The sequence below is a fragment of the Lipotes vexillifer genome, unplaced genomic scaffold (genome assembly GCF_000442215.2).
Source record: "Lipotes vexillifer unplaced genomic scaffold, Lipotes_vexillifer_v1.1 scaffold737, whole genome shotgun sequence".
NCBI lineage: Eukaryota > Metazoa > Chordata > Mammalia > Artiodactyla > Lipotidae > Lipotes > Lipotes vexillifer.
The window spans coordinates 515,777-522,308 of record NW_006776682.1 but is presented as its reverse complement, the minus strand read 5'-3'; positions in this window follow the sequence as shown (position 1 = coordinate 522,308).

The following is a 6,532-nucleotide window of genomic DNA, read 5'->3' as shown; positions in this document are numbered from 1 at the left end:
GGAATGCCAGAACTCAAAGGAAGTTTACAGAGGATGAAATTAGTGGGTAGAGATGTGGAATCACTTATCCCAGTTTACACAGTTAACATGGAGATAGAAAGAGGATACCTTTCCCTCTCTGACTCAAAGAAGATTGATGTAATCTGAAGGAAGAGGTGCCATGACTGCTTGATTTTCACACACTTTGGAAGAGTTTGTGACAGAGAACATAATTATGTTAATTGATCTTTTTAGCCAATAATTTTTATTTTCAAGACCAGAAATTAACTTGAGGATTTTCTTTAGGTAGGAAAATATCAAAGAAAAATAAAAGGAATGGTTGGCTTTTTGTGATTGGACTAGATAAGGTAGAAAACTGATAGTTGATAGAAGACAAATACGCATCTATTGACTCCTTTACATACCAGGAAAACATCTGACTCAGGAATAGAGATTCTTTGGAGACCAAGTGGTGAAATAAAATAATTTTCATCAGAAAAAATAAAAATGTTTGGCGGTGTGTTTTGTTAGTTTAGTAAATACAACATTGGAAATCACAAAGTACCTGTAACCAACATGTACAATTTTATGAGCTGTAACAAGCTACAAAATAGAAGTCTCATTTGATATTATCTGCACTTAGATTTTTTGATGATTATAGCAAATCTGTCTCATATATTAATAATTAATATTTTCATGTTAAAATTTTGTGAGTGGTAGCCTGGTGTGATGGAAGTTACACATGTTTTTGGGTCAAAGGACCTAAGTGCATTTGTTTATTATCACTTATTAAGTGGGATTTTTAATAAGTCATTTAATTTACAGACACTTTCCCAATTATAATTTAAAGATAGTAAGAATAACTATCTCATGAATTACTTGTGAAGCTGAACTAAAGGCATAGAAGTGTTTTTAGAATGCTCTGTGAACTCTAACATATTTACAAATGCTAGCTACTTTTACTATCATTTATATTAATGCAAAGCTATTTTTTAGTGATCTGTACTTCCATTTATTTTAATGTTTGGCCCCATACAATATTATAGTGGAGTTTTATTTGGAATGTCTTTGTAAGGAAAGAACTGTGTGTGCAATATTTAAGCCAAAGTCTGAATAACAAGAAGGAGCTAGTTAAGCAATTTTGGGGTCAAAATCCAATTTATGAAATTGATATGAAGCTCAGGTTGAAAAAGTAGAGAGTTGGATCAAATAGGTTAACAAACAAAAGCCTAAAATCTATCTATGCAAAAATGGCTGAATAAAGTCCTCCAAAATATTCTCCTTAATAATAGTAATAAGAACCCTGGTAAAAATTATCTGAATCAATTTTTCAGGAGACTAGAAATTAACAAAACTCTTAAATAAATATCAGAAGCATCTGTTCAAGAAAAACAGCTTTCACTCAGTAAAAACAGCAAATTTGGTGGTATTTTAACTTGGTTTATTCCCACCATTCCCTTCTCAGCTCTGCAGTAGCCTTAAAACCAACAGCCTCAATCATGTTAAAAACCCTGCAGCCTGGCAGCTGTTGGAAGGATCATAAGAGAGCTGGAGCTCCTTCAAAGATTCATGGCCAGAGAAGAGCCATTATTTGATCTGCCTAGTGGTTTGCTGGAAAATCCTACTCACAAGGATGTTTTTATTTGATCTGACTTGGAGCTTGTTCAAGGCAGACAGACTTTTTACCTGAAATGCTTGTCAAAAACAACCAGTGACAATAATGAAACACCCCAGTGGCCTAAGGCATGGTTGGGGCAAACAATAAGCTAACCAAAAGCATAAGAGAAAAAACTGAAATAAGAAATGCCCACGGGGAGCACTGAAGGATCTCATACATCCCTAGGGATTTGGAAGCCCACACTCATGTAGGGCTGGTACGTAACACAGCATGTATGCATGCTCAGGACAGCACTGAGAAGGTCCTAAGTTCTTACCTCAGGCTACTCATTTTTTTTTTTTTTTTACATCTTTATTGGAGTATAATTGCTTTACAATGGTGTGTTAGTTTCTGCTTTATAACAAAGTGAATCAGTTATACATATACATATGTTCCCATATCTCTTCCCTTTTGCATCTCCCTCCCTCCCACCCTCCCTATCCCACCCCTCCAGGTGGTCACAAAGCACCGAGCTGATCTCCCTGTGCTATGCGGCTGCTTCCCACTAGCTATCTATCTTACGTTTGGTAGTGTATATATGTCCATGCCTCTCTCTCGCTTTGTCACAGCTTACCCTTCCCCCTCCCCATATCCTCAAGTCCATTCTCTAGTAGGTCTGTGTCTTTATTCCTGTCTTACCCCTAGGTTCTTCATGACATTTTTTTTTCTTAAATTCCATATATATGTGTTAGCATACGGTATTTGTCTTTCTCTTTCTGACTTACTTCACTCTGTATGACAGACTCTAGGTCTATCCACCTCATTACAAATAGCTCAATTTCGTTTCTTTTTATGGCTGAGTAATATTCCATTGTATATATGTGCCACATCTTCTTTATCCATTCATCTGATGATGGACACTTAGGTTGTTTCCATCTCTGGGCTATTGTAAATAGAGCTGCAATGAACATTTTGGTACATGACTCTTTTTGAATTATGGTTTTCTCAGGGTATATGCCCAGTAGTGGGATTGCTGGGTCATATGGTAGTTCTATTTGTAGTTTTTTAAGGAACCTCCATACTGTTCTCCACAGTGGCTGTATCAATTTACATTCCCACCAACAGTGCAAGAGGGTTCCCTTTTCTCCACACCCTCTCCAGCATTTATTGTTTCTAGATTTTTTGATGATGGCCACCTTGAGGATCTGTATAATTAGAAAGGGAAAGATAATGCATAGGTTTAAACTATCCAAATGAGTGCTGAAAACATGCCCCCCAAAACATGGAGTCATTGGTTAAAAAATGTCAGGCAGTGATTCAAGAAATTTAAAGAGATATCTTTTCAGTCATCAGCTGACAACTAAGCTAAGCAAGCAGAGACTTCAGTGGCCTAATGTAATAAAGAATACAACATTTACAGAATGAGTTTTAAAGGATCAACCAAAACAAACAACAACAACAACAAAAGACCAAAAAACCACCACTACCACCACTGCCACCACCACCACAGCAACAAACTCTGAGGAGGTGCGAGGATTTGATTTCCAGAGTTGCCAAATTATATTTTAAGAGACAGAAAATAAGTAAGAAATTATGACTCATATGCAGGAAAAAAGAAGTCATGTAAAGTGCCCTTTATAAAGCCCCAATATTGTATTTACTAGAAGAAGACTTTAAGCCATATTATAAATATTGCCAAAGAACAAAAGGAAACAATGTATAAAGATCTAAACAAATCATGAAAATATGTCTCACATAGTGTGAGAAGAGCAAAAAAGAAACAAATTATTAAAACTGGAGCAAGTAGAAACTCTGGAGTAAAAAAGTACAATAACTGAACTGAAAGATTCACTAAAGGAGTTCAACAGCAGATATGAACAGGCAGAAAAAAGAATCAGCAAACTTGAAGATAGGTTAATTGAGATTATCCAGTCTGAAGGACAGAAAGAAAAAACAATGAACAGAGCCTAGGAGACATATGGAATACAACTAAGCCCACCAACATACACTTAACAAGAGTCCCGGAAGTAGAAGAGAAAGGGAAAATGGCAGAAAGAATATTTTAAGAGAAATGGTTGAAAAATTTCCCCAGTTTAATGAAAAACATGAATCTGCACATTCAAATAGCCAAACAAACTCAAAGTAGGATAAATTCAAAATAATCCACAACAAGATATACCATAGTCAAACTGCTAAAAGCCAAAGCCAGAGAATCTTGGAAGCATCAAGGTCAAAATGAATCATTATGTTCAAGAGGTCCTCATTAAGATTAACAGTTGCATTATCATCACAAACCATGGAGGCCAGAAGGCAGTGGGACAGCATATTCAAAGTGCTAAAAAAAAAAAAAAAGAATATCAACCAAAAATTCTATTTCCAGTAACATTATGTATCAAAAACAAAGGAAAAAGTAAAGAGATTACAGACAAATAAAACCGAAAGTATCACTAGCAATTCTCTACAAGAAACACTAAAGAAAGTCCTAGCTGAAATGAAAGGACACTAGACAGTAACTGGAATCCACATGAAAAAGAAAAGAACACTGGTACAGGTAGCTCACTAAACAAAAGTATAAATACATTTTTTTGTAATTATTTTTTCCTTCTACCTGACTTAAATTACAACCATATAAAGAAATCATTATAAATCTCTGTTGACGGATAAAAATATGTAATCTGTAAGATGTAACCTGTATGAAAACAATAGCACAAAGGTAGAGAAGGCAATGAAGCAACATTTGATTAATTTTCTATCTACTATTGAATTAAATTGGTATTAATTTTGACTAGATATTTATAATGTCTAGATGTCAATTGTAATCCACAGAGAAACCAGTAAGAAATCAACAAAGCTCAAAAAAATTAGTAATAAGTGACAAGGAAATTTATTGCTACACTAATAAATATCTATTTAATATAAAGAAGGAAGTAAAGGAGGAATAGAGGAACAAAAATTACAGAAGGTATCTAGAAAACAAATAGCAAAATGAAAGGCATAACTCTTAACTTAGTGATTACATTCAATGTAAATGAATTAAACACTCAAATGACAGAAATAGGCAAGATAGATTTTTTTTTAAAAAAATAAAACTTGATCCAACAATATGTTGTCTAGAAAATATACATTTAATTTCAAAGACACCAAAAGATTGAAAGTAAAATGATAAAAAAAATATGCAAACAGAAAACAAAGAAAAAAGTGGCCACACTAATGACAGAAAAAAAAGCCTTTAGAAAAAAAGAACTATTAACAAGGACAAAGAAAGACATTTTTAATAGTAAAAATGTCAATACATCAAGAAGATAGAAAAAAACAAAACAAAACATATGCACTTAACACCAAAGCTCAAAAATACATGAAGCTAAAACTGAAAGAATTGAAGAGAGAAAGAGACAATTGCACATATTTTTTGAAGACTCAAATATCCCACTTTCAGTAATGGACAGATCAACTGGGAAGAAGATCAACACGAAACAGAAGATCTGAAACAACCAGAACTAATAGAAATCACTTTAACCATCAACAGCAGAACACACATTTTTCTCAAGGGCAGAGGACACATTCTCCAGGATAGACCCTATTTTAGACCATAAAAAGGGCCTCAATATACTTAAAATGACTGAAGTAATATAAATGTACTTTCCAGCTACAATTGAATAAAATTGTGAATCAAAAGCAAGGAATTTGAAAAAAAAAAAAAACAACAAGGAATTTGGGGACATTCACAAATATGTGGACATAACACAGCTATAAACAACTACTGGGTCAAACAAACTACAAAGGGAAATGCAAACTACTTAGAGATGAATGAATGAAAATGAAAACAAAACAAAACTCATGGGATGCAGCAAAAGCAGGGCTTAAAGGAAAATTTAAAGTTATGTCTATATTGTAAACTAAGAGAGATCTCAAATCAATAACCTAAGCTTCCACTTTAAGACACTAGAAAATAGAGGAAACTAAACTCAAGGCAAGGAGAAGAAAGGACATAGTAAAGATTAGATTGGATATAAATGACACAGAAAACAGAAAACCAATAGAGAAAATCAACAAAACCAAAGTTGGTTCTTTGAAAAGAGTTTTGAAAATGACTAAACCTTTAGCTAGACTGACCAAGAAAAAAGAAAGAAGACTCAAATTACTAAAAGCAAGGATTACTAAGAAATATAAGGTTTATAAAGGACTACAAATAACAATTGCATGCCAAAATGTCAGAAAACCTAAATTAAATGGACAAATGCCTACAGAGACACAAACTACTGAAACTGACCCAAGAATAAGAAGAACATCTGAATAGATATATAAAAACTAGAGTCTGAATTAGTAATAAAATAAATTTTCCAAAAAAAAAGTACCAAGTCCAAATGGCTTGACTGGTAAATTCTTCCAGGATGACTATAATAAAAAAGACAGATAATAACAAGTGTTGACAAAGATGTGGGAAAATTGGAGCCCTCATACATGAGTGGGATTATAAATGGTCACAACTGCTTTGGAAAACATGTTGGCAATTCCTCAAAATGTTAAACATAGAATTACCATATGACCCAGCAACTGACTTGCTTTGGACAACAATATTTTAAGAGATGCAATGCAAGCAGAAGCTTAAAATTTACTGGTTAGTTGGGACTGCTTACTTCTGCCTCTGTAATCAATATGCAACAAGTGTGCCCAGCCTAGTCTAGTGGTTCCAGGAGGAAAAGGGGAAAGGTATGAATCAAAGCCATCCCAGCCAAGCCTCACCTAGATCATATATGACCTACAGATATGACCTACTTCTCTGCAGCCAAGGAACATGTGAGGCTACTGAATGGATGCTTACTGTTTAAAATTGCTGATATTGTGTGATTTATTTTATGCAACAGCAAACCAATTTATTTTATCTTTCCTCTTAGTTGTCCATAAAGTTTGGAAGTAACAGAATTAGTTGATCTCAAAAAAATGGTAAAATTTAAA